Below are 12353 nucleotides of genomic sequence, written 5' to 3'. Positions count from 1 at the left end.
TCCTGGTCTCTTGCTCAGCCCCCAGCTGCCTGTCCCCAGGGTGTCCAAGCACTCTGAGGATACCCTAAACAGCTGATGGAGTAGTTAGATCTGATGTTGTCTTAGTGCTTGAGCTCCCATGGCCAGGTAGGTTAGCTGGAGGACCAGCATCCCTCTATGTCTTCATTGCACGAAGAAACGGTCTTGCTGTAGGAAAACTTTGCAGTAACTGTCTCCATGGGTCTTGTGACAACCCTATTTTATTCTCCCAAACTTCATTCTGTTCGGCTTGCCTTGGACATTTTTTTTTTCTGCTCTACTACAGGCTTTCACACCTGCTGCTTTGCCTCCGAGGAGAAACATGGAGTAACAGTGGCACCAAGTGGGCATATATGGGAACAGAACAACTAAAGCACAGCATAAGTGGACGTTAGAGAGGGAATAAATGTGACTAAGACTCACCATAAAGCTCTTTATGGTCAAGGCATCCCCACAATATGATCTAGTACTGGTGGAAGTCCAGCCCTGAACAGGAGGTTGGGTTGTGGACCTCCAAAGACTCTTCCTCCAACATGGCTTGGGTGTACCAGGAAAGGTAAAGGGGATGTAAAAGAGCAGTTCAGCCTCTTCTGACACAGCATTGTCTACAGAGATCCTTCCCACCAGCAGCAGAACGAACAGAGCCCCAGTAAAATGGGGACCTGCAGAGGGGACACCCAGCACCGATGCAGACTCTTGTGGCCTCTTGTCCACCCATAAGTCCTGGCAGGGCATCAGCGAGCAGCACCCTCTGGTTCTGCAAACCAGCCACAAGAGCTTTTGGAGACCTGTGAGCACCCCCTTTCCAGTCTCTTTAGCCTCAGTATTTAAATACATCACCTTTCTCCTGAAGTTGGTGTCCTCCAGAAATTTCATTTGCCAGTTCTGGGATCCCAGCTTCTAAGTAGGGGTCTTTTTCCTCTCTGGATGAGAACAGAAAGCAATCCTGCTGTTCCTGTTCAGCATCAGCAGGGTTGTGCCTATTTCTGCTAGCCAGATAAATGCCCAGGGCTTGTTTCAACCTCCTGAAGATCTTTGGGCCTGCTGCTGTCCTGCAGCAATGAGTTTCACAGGTGAAACCCATGTGAAGAGTTTGCAGTGTGTTGCCACTAGTACCAATGTGTCTCCCTGTTGCTTTTTCTATCCTCAGAAATCTGCTGGCCACCCTCTGAATCCTTTTTAGCGGAGGGATGACTGAAGGCAGCTGCTATACTTGCATCCACGTTGCTCCCCAACAGTTTGCTTTTCTGGTACTTGGAAATGGAGACATTGGCATGTGGAGACATTTGTTTCCTGGGACCTGGCCACACTGCAATTGGGGACTTAACAGACACATTCAGTTCACATGGAGGGAAGAGGAATTTTTCATGCTGTCCCTTTTACTGCAACAGCTACACTCAAAGTGAGCCATCAGGCTTGGGAAGATGCTGAGCTGCAGATGCTCCTCAGGGAAACAGCAAGTAGGCACCTTTCCTAGGAACAGAATGGGATGAGCCACATGGCTTTGCCCTGGGTTTTGGTCCTCCCCTCCCCCTTGCGATGCATCTCCCAGCCTGAGGTCTAACCTTCTATAGCATCATTGAGTAGCCTGGGTTGGTCTGGATATCATCTAGCCCAGTCCCACCCAAAGCAGGTGTTCCTTGCTTGGCTTTTAACTACTATTGACTGGAAGGGTGCTGAGTCGGATGTGGTAAGGCACTGCTGCAGCTGCAGATGGGTTGACTCAGTTGATAAAGAGCTTCTTCCATTCCACAGATGCTTTCTTTCCATACTCCTGTGAAAGTGCTGGTAGGAGCCACCTGTGAGCCCTTTCATGGCAGGACGGAGCTACCTGGCCCTAGCAGGTGACATGAGCCATTGGAAGACTGAGCCCAAGGGAAGGGAAGTGAGACTCTAGGACAGGAGGAAGCAGGAACGGAAGGGGGAAGACAAGGCATTAGGACAGCTGGGCAGGACTGTGGAAGTTCTTGCTACATTGAGTGTTAAAAGTTCTCCCGAGTGACTGGGAACATTAAAGGAAGAAAAAAGCTAAAAAAAAAAAAAAGCTAAAATGCACCTTCTGACTCAGAAGGTCACTAAAAACCGGTTGGAGAAATGGCACTCCATACTTGCTGGGATTTATAGCCTTTTTTTCAACAGCTGTTGGTGGCAGTGAGACACTGGGCTGAGTGTGCCTTGCTCTGACCCCACACACCAATCCTTATATTTGCCCATATTGAAACAAACGGTTTTGAGTTTACCAGTACATAGTGACCCACATAGGGGTCCATCCTCTCCACTACCGCCCACCTTCCAGCCTTCATGCCCTCTGCAAGCCTTATAAGGTTAGTCAGGTTTTACATTTGAATAACTGATAGAGAAGTTAAATCCTAAAAGATTAAAATCAACCACTGTGAAGTGTTGATAGAATTAAGTGTTAAATCAACGATCTTCTATTTATGATTACTCTTTGCTTCATTTTTATCCAATTTTGATGCATTCTAGTGTCCTGATATAAATGTTGTGCATTTCCAGATTAAAAGCCTTACTTGCTACAGACATGCAGCCTTGCAGGGTGTAATTCAGATTCCCCTCCCATATCAGTGCCTCCCTGCAAGGAGCGTGTGCATGCGAGTGGAGAGCTAAAGGAATGGTGCAGAGAACAGGGCTGTTACAGGCAAGGATGAAATGCAGCTGACATAAGCAGGCTGTAAAACAGAGGGAGGGAAAAATCTGGAGTTAATCACCCTTATAAACAAACTCACAACCTGATAAAAATTATCTCCAGTTAGTTAGAGATCATATAGTTAATTTGCATGTGAGAGGTGTGATATGGACAGGCTTGTGACTGAGAAGCCTATCAAGTCTCCAGAAATATTGGCTTCATATAAGCTTTCCTCTTTGCTTTTCAATGTCCCAGGAATTAGTGAAACTTGAATCCTCTTGATGTTCTGTTGGCCAGTTATTTATTCTCTCTTCGATGTGATTGATCTGAATGTGCTGACAAAAAGCTGTTTGGCTTTAGGAGAATCTTTGACACACTCTTTGCTTGTGCTGGGTGGAAGAAAAAAATACATTTCTTGATCTTCACCATCCTCTGGTGTAAGTGCATCATGCAGAGCAGAAATAGCTCCACCTTTCTGGTTAATTTAAAAATTTTCTCTTTCTCATTTCTATTGGAAATAGAAGCCTTTTCTGTAACTATCTTGTTCTACCTGGATAGAGATGTGTATGTACATTTAATTTCCATGTAGGCCTCTAAAGTAAAGGAACTTTTCTGTGAGGAGGAGGAAGGGCAGGACTTCCAGAATCCCACCTGTAGAGGCAGAAGAACTGTTTGCAGACAGATTTGAGAGCGCTGTAATGCTAAGAGGGATAAGGGCTGTGAGGATGAGATGTGGCCACTCGGTCCTTTCTGCTTAGGTAGAGCTCAGCGATGCCAGGTGGCAGCTGTGAATTGGATCTGCAGAGGCTGTTTGGTCCTGCTGTCTGAGTAAACCTCCTTAGAGACCCTCGTTTACCTTCCCTTTGTGTTAGATACCTCTTAATTTTTATTCTTTTATTCCTCAAGAAAAAAAAAAGAGAATAATGCAAGAACCATAAATTAAAGCAAAACCCCAGCCCATGGCCATAACAGAGGGTGTCACTTATGCATTTTGCTTCTTGTTATGCTCCACCTGTCTGTTGTGCATCTGCATGGCAAACCGTGTTAGGCAGACAGTCGCTGGTTTCACTGAAAGCTGTGGAACAGCTCTGCTGCTTCCATCGCCGCAGCGAGGGGCTCCTCTCCTCCGTGCTTCTGGCTGCAGGCGCAGCCACGCCGGGAACGAGGACTTTCCACATTGTATTTTGCTTGTTTTGTCTTTGTTACTTTTTCCCTACCAGTGGAGGAAAAAAAAAACAACCCCAAACCCCAACAAACAGGTCCCAGTGCGTAGATCGCCTTCGAGGGGCTGCCTGCATGCCGGCAGCCCGGGAAGGGGGCGCGTTATCCCCCGGGCCTGCGGGAGTGCGACCCTGCGTCCTCAGCCCTTCTCCTCCGTCCTCCCCTTCCCTTTGTGCTCTTCCCCGCCGCGGAGAGCCCCAGCCACTGCCTCCATTCCCATGGAAACTCCGGCCGCCGGGCCGCCCTGGGCGGAAAGGGCAGTCCGAGAGGGGACAAAGGGAGCGCGGGGAAGGGGGGAGGGAAGTGCACGGGAAGGGGGAAGCGCCGGAAAAGAGGGAGGAATGCAAGAAGAGGAGGCACAGGCGAGCCCAGCCGAGGAGCGGGGAGACAGAGCTGGGGAAAGCTGGAGCGAGAGGGGAGAGGACGGGGGCCGGAGATGTGGGGAGGGCCGGAGGCACGGGTGCGTGGTGGGAGCCGCCGCAGCAAAGCTCGGGGCATTGTGCGTGGCCTGAGGTGCAGGAAAAGCGCCCGGAGAGACCCTTCGTCCGGCCACAGACTGCCCTGCCAGCGGGGAAGCCTTTGCCTTCTGGAGCGAGCGAGGCCTGCACCGGTATGGCAGAAGCGTGGCTGTGGCTGATTCAGGAGACACCTGAGCTGGCCGAAAGAGTCCCCCGGGCGGGTGTGGAGGGGACACAGGCAGCAAGAAAATACCAAGTTGATGGAAGGCAAAGAGAGCTGAAAGCAAGACCTGGGAGCAGCAGAGGTGGTTGCAGTTCCTGCAGAGGTGGCACAGAGATGAATACGTCAGGCTGAGTGACAAGCGTAAGTGATAGACAGGATTTGGGTTACCAGACAAATCCTGCGAGTGTGGTGTTGGGTGGTTTTTGTTGGTTTTTTGGGTTTTTTTTGTTTTTTGTTTTTTTAGAGAAAAGAGACAAAACCTGAAACATTGAGATTAGAAAGAGCCTGGGGGTGGAAGGGACTTGGCAGAGCTTGGGCAAGCAGCTGGCACAGCGCTGCCTGCTCTGGTGCTGGGAGATGCTGGGTGGGTGTCACTGCCATGCCCTGCTCTGGGAGTGGCTGCAAGTGATCAGTTGCACGTGGAGAGATCAGGCAGGTTGTGCTCATGCTGTGACTGACACAGCCAGGTATCCACGGTAAACTGAGGCACTGTGCCTTCACCGCAATACATGAAGCATAACACTGGGGGAGGATGGCAATTTGCAGCTAAATAAGTCATTTTAGGGGCAAAATACTTTTTTTTTTTTTTTTTTTTTTTTTTTTAGTGAAAATAACATGATGCTTTGTTAGAATTAGGTGGATCACCATTCCTTGGAAGAAAGGAGACATTCCAGCCCCTGACCCTAAAATCTGCCGTGCATATATGCATCATGAATGGCTCTGTCCTGCTGGAGACATCAGACTCCATCACACGTAAAAGCTTTTTGGGTCTCGTGATACTAGCAGCATGCACAGATTGCTAATACCAGTTTTCTGTGAAGAATAAAGAAAGAGACTGGTTTTGCCTTCTGGATGCTTCAAATCAAAGTATTGTTGCTATAGACTCTGGGGCAGAGATTTCTTAGAAACACCATCTTGCTGATGAAATTTGCATATGAAATTTGGTTATGTGTCTATCACCGCACGTGTGTGCATGGAAGGTGGCATTTCTTGATGGGTAATGGTGGGAGTGCACATAGCCTGCTTTCTAGCAGACTCTGTGAGTGTTTCTAAAGGCACGTTGTCATGGTCTCTGCTAGCTTGGATCCTCCATGATGCATCTGTTTTGCAGGCTGAGGAACACTAGGGTCATAGCATCCTCCCTGCTTAAGCATGTGCCTCAGTAGCATGTTCTTGATATTGCCACTAATAGCATATTATTAAGTTTTCAAAAGTCCTTGTAGGATAGCGAGGGGGAGGATTTTATCCTTGTTTTTTGTGGTAGAAGTTTCCAGGCCTGGGGTCTGGAAGATCCCATCTCCTCTGTTCATAGGACTGTGGTACCACCAACTGCACAGTTGGGAGGAAAGGTTTTTTTTGCCGAGTTCCTCACTTGATCTGCATCTGCTCATGTGGGGTAGTGTCTCCAATGGCTTTTGAGCTCTGCACAGGCTGTTTGCTGCTTTGCAGGTGGCTTCACTTCAGAGTACAGTGTTAGCTTCATTCCCAGTGCCCAAGTGAAAGCCAAAATTAGGTGTTCCATAGTTAGGTCAAGCCAGTAGGGATGGGCTGCCAACCAGATCTTACTGTCATTAGTTGTCTCTGAAGAGCTGGTGATGTGGATGACCAAGGGGGCTGAAGCACGGTCTCCTGCCCCTGCTAAGATGACAGCAAAGCTGGCCTTGGCAACCCCAGGTGCTGCCAGGCTGGAGCTCAGCCCTTCTGGGTGTGCCAGATAGAGGACAGTGTTTCCTCTGCACTGCCCTGAGCTGGGAACATGGTCTGTCTTTGATACCCGGCCTGGGGTGTCCCTCCCTCCTGCAGCCATTTTGAGGATCCCAGCTGAGGAAATGTTCTCAACCTCTTGGGTAAATCCACCCATGCTGGACACCCCTGTTGTTCCAAGCATCCCCTGGCTGCTTGCTGCTGACTGCTTGCTTGAGGTCCCCGTTGGGGATATCCTGCTGTGGGTGGTGACGTGGCAAGGGAGACCCAGGTAATACGCCTAATTTCCAGCGTCTGGTCTCAGCCAACTTGTTCTGCTGCATCCAAAAAACAGGCTAAAGGGGGATGCTCTGGTCCACAACTTTTAAATCAGTACTCGGTAGGCAAAGGGTGTTAGATTTGGGGTTTCTACTAGGATCTTCCTTTTCTGTCACTGCCTTGGCATCTTTTAGTCTGTGTTTATGCTCTGCTTTCTCTGTGTGGCGTCAGTCTCTCAGTCCTGCAATGATTTTCACAACAGCAATTACAAGTATCAGCCATAGGTATCTTTGCTTGGGCCCTCATATGGGCCAGTGTCAGTTTTAATTTTCTACTTTGTGAATGGGATCCAGCCTGCTCCCCAGAAATGTAAGCTCCTCTCTCTCCTCTTTTTACCCTGGTGGTTATTGCTTCAACCTCCTAACAGGAGCTAGTCATACCCTCTTGCTTCATCTATCTTATCTGGGATGTGAAAGTAACTCCTGTGGGGATTAACTCCAGCAAAATGCAAATCAAACAGTTGTATATATCTTACATACTAAGCTGACAGCTGAGCTGCTTTTTAAAAGAGCATCCGCTGTAATTTAACTGTAAGCTTGTAGAAAATCAGCCACTTGCTGAGTTGTGCCCTTGCCCAGCAAGCTTCAGTACAGTCACCAATGCCAGCCTGTGGCACTGAAGGCAAAAGCTTCCGAAACTGGCTCTGTGTCTCACGATGACATGTTAATTATCAGGGGGAGCAAAATGCAGGAGTCACTGATGAACATCTTTTAGATGAGCCCGGTCACAGTCCTGCAGACAAAGCGAGGCTCAGAAAGGCACTGGAGGGTTTGAAGACACATATGATGTAGTGGTCAAATCGAGTGCAAAGTACCTGGCTGCATTTTGGATGCTTCTCACGTGGCTGGCAAAAGAAGAAAAAAGTAATAAAGAAGGGATTACAAGTTTAGGAAAAAGACAAGAATATACCTTGCAAGTTGTAAGGATTTGGGGAAAACCCTTCCCCATTGTGGATACATGGGTTAATGGGCTTCATGGCCTGCAAGCACGCAGCTTCTAAAGCTTTATCCTTAGCTTGGTGGGACTGGCTTTTTGGTGACTCTTGGAGAAGGCAGGTAATAGGGTAGTTGTGTATACTGTAAAGCCTTTAGCCATGGATACCACAAAACAGTCCCAGCTCTGATACGGATTTTCTATTGCTGTTTATTTAGATGTGCAAAGAGATTTTTGAATCTCTTCGCACTGATGATGCTGCCCTAGAGCAACTTGACATGAGGTGGTATCTTACTGCTCAAGTGAGACACGCTTCAGCAGCCATCTTGCTGCCTAAGTCTTTGTCTTGCAAAAGGCCTTTCCCAGCTGTTTATAAGGTAGTAAATTATCTTAGTTCACCCTGGTCCACTGCATCCTTGCTCATGTTCTTTGCGTCTGCAGCAAATGATTTGATGCTAGAAGATGACTGGGGATGAGCTGGGGGCCAGCTTGCACCTTGCTTGGACCCCCTGCAGCTTTTTCACTCCCATCACACTTCTCTGTGCTGGGGACACTCACATTATAAACACCTCCCTGTCTGTATCTAAAGAGGGATATTGCTCTTGTCTCAAAATATGCTGCCCAGCTTAATGAATTTCATTGTCTCTTCCCACAGAAATGGGTGTATTGGCTTCCCCCAGCACCAAAAATAACCTACTTGCATCTATGCTGCTCGCTCCAGTCTCTGCTTTCCAAGTATGTCACATATGGAGATAACAGAGGGACAGTCAGTACCTTGGGGAAGACTGGCCAAATTATTGAAGGTACAAAGATGCCTGGCAGGTGGCCCGAGGATTTGAAAGTTGCATGTTGCTTTCTAGCATTCAGCGGGGAGCATTTGGTACCGTGTGGCCTGTGGCCATGTCCTTGTGCCAGCACGGGCGTGTGCTGGGACAAGGACGGGGAGAAGGTGAGAGGGCTCTGGTGGCATTCCTAGCAGTGCTGCTCATCAGGGGGTGCTCTTGGGGGGTGCAGTCTGTGGCACATCCATTTCCCTGCAGCGGGTAGTTCTCCCCTTACTTTCTCTGTCGGAAATGTGTCATTTTCACCAGGACCTGCTCAAACTCCTGGACCTTTCCTGTTTCTGGTGCAATTAGGGCTGATTGGAGCAGGCTTTCCTCCAGAGGTTGAATGCCGGTTGGCTGGTAAAAATTTGGGCATGCATGCTGCTGGGCTGTGTGTTACCTGAAGACATATGAGAGCATAGGCAGGCAGAAGGGAAAGGCAGGTTGCAGAGCTGCAACAAGCCCCAGTCCAGCTCCAGTCAGGAGGAATGGGAGTTCTTTTGAAACCCATCTGCCCTCTGACTCCTGGGATGCGGCTGCCCATAAAGCCACAGTCATTATTCTGAGGTTTGTGCAATTTAATACTTCATCTCCAGATTTTCTACTTGCTGACAAAACTGTTAATGACTTCAAAATAGGAACTGCTTTTGAGATGCAGCCTCCCAAAATCATATTAAAAAAGTTGGTGTTGTCCTCTCCCATGAGGAACACGTAGTGCAGCCACAGGCTGTGAGATTTTTTTCTTCCTTTCTGTTCTATATTGGTGCTTTATAACTTTGTCTAAGATTATACGACTTTTTTTAAGCGCAGCCTTTGTTTACCATGTAGATAGGTGTTTGCTAGACTTTGAGTTTTCTCAAGGTGCTGGTGGGATTACAGCGCTACACTGGCACTACAGTTAGTTCACAGAGTAGTTTATTTCAAGGATTATCAATTTACTGGGTATCTCTTGCAGCAGGAAGGATTTTGTCTGATAGAAGTTAAACCCCTGCCTTCTTTCCCACCACTCCTAGCTGGATTTTGCTTGTCAAGACAACCATAAACCTTTCCAAAACCCCAGAGCATCAGTAAAAGGAAAACCAAATTCTTTGGTTTTGCATTAGATGTGCTGAGGTTGTTAGTGCTGTGCCTCTTCTTGTTAGCACCATGTGACTTCACAGCCCGATTTGTGTAAAAGTCAGTTCTTCGCCAGCCGAGGAGGGAGGCAAGGATGCTTAGCATAGAATTACCAAGGGAATTTATTCTTTTATATTTTAGCTATGGACATAGTGGTGCCCCAGCCTAATGCATGGAGGACACAGATACAGAGGAAGGCAGGGATTATATATGTGACAATACAGTTGTATAGACCAATCAAATTTTTCATGTTAAGGGGTGGGCTAATCAGTTATTGTTGCTCGCATAATCAGTATGTACTTGTCCCATGCAGCATCAGTATGTGCTTGTCCTGTGCAGGTAGTACACACGTATGGTCAGTAGTGTGATGATCTTCATTGGTCTAAACCGATGTCCCATACAGGTGGTGCTGGGGTTTATCCCAGACTCTGGTTGACTGCGGTTCTGGCTGCAGTTATACACCTGGTACCATTGAAGGGTAAATATTCTATTGTTTTGTCATTGTTATGGGGTGTTCTCAGCTGGTAAGACCTGGCTTAGATTGGGTCTTCAGGTCACATTGGCCCTGACGTAAAAGCTCATAGTCTCAGGTAGTGTTCATTCTTCTAAGCAAGTCGTATTGCAGTTAGCATCTCGCCTTTCACGTTTGTCCCCAATTAAGAGCATGTTTGGGAGTAAACAATACTCTAAAACTCATGCAGTTTAGAAATGCAAAATGTTTGTTCACAGCGAGGAATCATGTCACAGAGTTTGATCAATTGTTCAATAGCTCAGCAGATGTAAAAGGATATTTCCTGTTGTTTTGATGTTGTCTTAATTTTTTTCCAATGGAAGATGCACATAGAGAAACATTAAACCCTTGATTGACAGCTTAAAATAAAAACATGATAGCTGCTTTTCCTTTTATTTCTCTGCTCAAACCACAGGTTTCTGGATTTTTCATCATGACAAACAGAGCTTTCTTCATCATTGTCAGTGTTTGGTGTTGTAAGCTAAATCCTCTTTCATCTTTATCTCTCTTGGCTTCTGCAGTGAGGATGCTGTGATGATGCCGAGGGAGATGCAGCAATTAACTCTACTCCAGGATTTAGCTCTGCCCTTAGTCGAGCTAGAGATGCTGCGGAAAGGTTGCCAGAGACGCAGATACAAGCCTGCATCCAGGTTTTTGCTGCATCCCTACTGCTGAGTGAGATATAGATCATACCCAGAATTATTGCCAGTCCCTGTGGAAGAAGGAGATGCCTAGAGATGTTGATTTGCAAGGGAGATTGAACTGGTCACAGGGTTTCACACTGCCTCAGTGCCATGCCGTGAGAGTGGGGTGTTGTGACCCCTCCAGTGACGCAGATGGTGTGGGATTTTTCAGTTCTGGTGCGGATGCTGCACTCATGGTGAGGTCTCTGTGGCGCAATGGACGAGCGCGCTGGACTTCTAATCCAGAGGTTCCGGGTTCGAGTCCCGGCAGAGATGATCTCCAGGCAGGTGTCTCTTTTCTTTTAATGCATGTTCCTTTATAGGTCCCAATCCGTTACATTTATAACACCCCTGAGGGCTTCAGATGAGAAGATAATGACTTTTCATGACACCCTCTCTACAGCTGATGCACAGAAGTCGTGTGCTCCCCTTCTAAGGCATCTCTCTTTCATCCTGTTCCCCTTTCCTCATTCCTTTTGGTATCTCCTGAATACCTAGGTGTTTTAATCCCACTTGTTCCCCCAATACTGCTCATGGGTCCCATCTTTGATACCTTCTTAAGAAAAGTACTGTGCTTTCCAGTAGAAATCAGGTGGTTAGGCAGTGGTTTACAGCCTTCTGTTGATGTTTCCTGTGATAAATGTGGTCTTTTTTTCAAATGTGTAGCAAAAAAATGTAGGTCTATATCTGAATTTCCACCTTATAGAAATTATTTGCAAATGCTCTTATTTTTCATGTTTTCACTTAGAAGATGCATGTTTGCTGGCAACCACCTCCACATCCCCGTGGGGATTCATCTTCCTAAGTAGCAAATTGACTCTTCTTTTTCTTTCACAGATGTTTTAAGTTATTAGTATGTAACTTGCTATGTAATCTCATTGCTATCAGTAGTGAGAAAGGAAAGAGGGGAGCTGCAGGTGAGTGCAGCTGTGATTGGTAGGTGAATGGGTTTCAGTGGGGGCTGCTGGAGGGCTTTTCCAGGCTGCTGCAGCTGTTAGTTATGCTGGAGAAGTGCTGAAGGTTGGAGGAAGGATGCTCGACCTGGATGCTTCATATACTCTTCAGAGAGAAGTTCCTATGTGGCTCATTGGAGATGTCTGATGTACACTCAGCTCTGGAGAGCCAGGCACGCTGCTTGGACCAGTGAAGCTTGTGAATAAACATAGAAGGTGTCCTTGGATCAGCCAGGTCCATTCAGATCTGGGTCATCGTAGGAATTGCTTTGTTTCCTCTGACCTTCTAGTGTTGCTCCGCACTAGAGAAGCGGAGAGCACTAGAGAGCCCACTAGAAGGGCACTTCTCCTTTCTTCAGTTGCCACTTCAGTCATCTGGGTATCATGTGCCATTGGTGGGGGTGGTGGGGCAAGGTCCTTCTGAAGGATAGTTCATAGAATCCCTTTCAGATATCTGCATTAGGATGAGAAAAATAATGTCCTAGGAACAGTTTCTTCCCTTCCTGGTCTATGGTTAGGTGAATCTCCCACATCTGGAATATGTCAAAAGATGCAACCTGAAACAGGGCTGACCTAGGTAGCGGCATCTGCCTGGTTGCCTCCTTCAAATCCAAGATCGTGGGAAGCTTGACCCCATTACTGGGCCGTGTAACCCCACAATTCCACTTCTTCCCAGCTGCATGATCTTCAACGGCCACCGGCTGTTGTCTTGGCCCTTGTCTATTGAGGAGTGTGTTTCTTCGGTTT

General features: G+C 47.4%; 1 non-coding gene across 1 annotated transcript; it reads left to right on the top strand.

Annotated features, from left to right (window-relative positions):
* The first annotated feature begins 10855 nt into the window (after positions 1 to 10855).
* On the top strand, positions 10856 to 10929 carry TRNAR-UCU (transfer RNA arginine (anticodon UCU)). Its single transcript has one exon. It is a non-coding gene; the product is annotated as a tRNA-Arg (tRNA).
* The last annotated feature ends 1424 nt before the right edge of the window (positions 10930 to 12353 follow it).

The sequence above is a fragment of the Gymnogyps californianus genome, chromosome 29 (genome assembly GCF_018139145.2).
Source record: "Gymnogyps californianus isolate 813 chromosome 29, ASM1813914v2, whole genome shotgun sequence".
NCBI lineage: Eukaryota > Metazoa > Chordata > Aves > Accipitriformes > Cathartidae > Gymnogyps > Gymnogyps californianus.
The sequence above is the reverse complement of the archived record's forward strand: the minus strand, read 5'-3'. Positions and strand labels throughout refer to the sequence as shown.